The sequence below is a fragment of the Rhinopithecus bieti genome, unplaced genomic scaffold, assembly GCF_001698545.2.
Source record: "Rhinopithecus bieti isolate Rb0 unplaced genomic scaffold, ASM169854v2 scaffold_30785, whole genome shotgun sequence".
Taxonomy (NCBI): domain Eukaryota; kingdom Metazoa; phylum Chordata; class Mammalia; order Primates; family Cercopithecidae; genus Rhinopithecus; species Rhinopithecus bieti.
In genome coordinates, this window is record NW_016813379.1 from 420,140 (window position 1) to 420,360 (window position 221).

Sequence of the window (221 nt, forward strand, 5' to 3'; positions counted from 1 at the left end):
TTTTACCTCAATTTTTGGGGGATCTCAAAACTTTCCGCGAAAAAAAATTTTTTTTTTTTTTTTTTTTTTTTTTTTTTTTTTAAAAAGGGACCAGGCACAGTGGTTTGTGCCTGTAATCCCAGCACTTTGGGAGATCTAGGTGGGAGGATCGCTTGAAGCCTGGAGATTGAAACTAGCCTGAGCACCAAAGCAAGAGTCCATCTCTAACAACTGCAACAAAA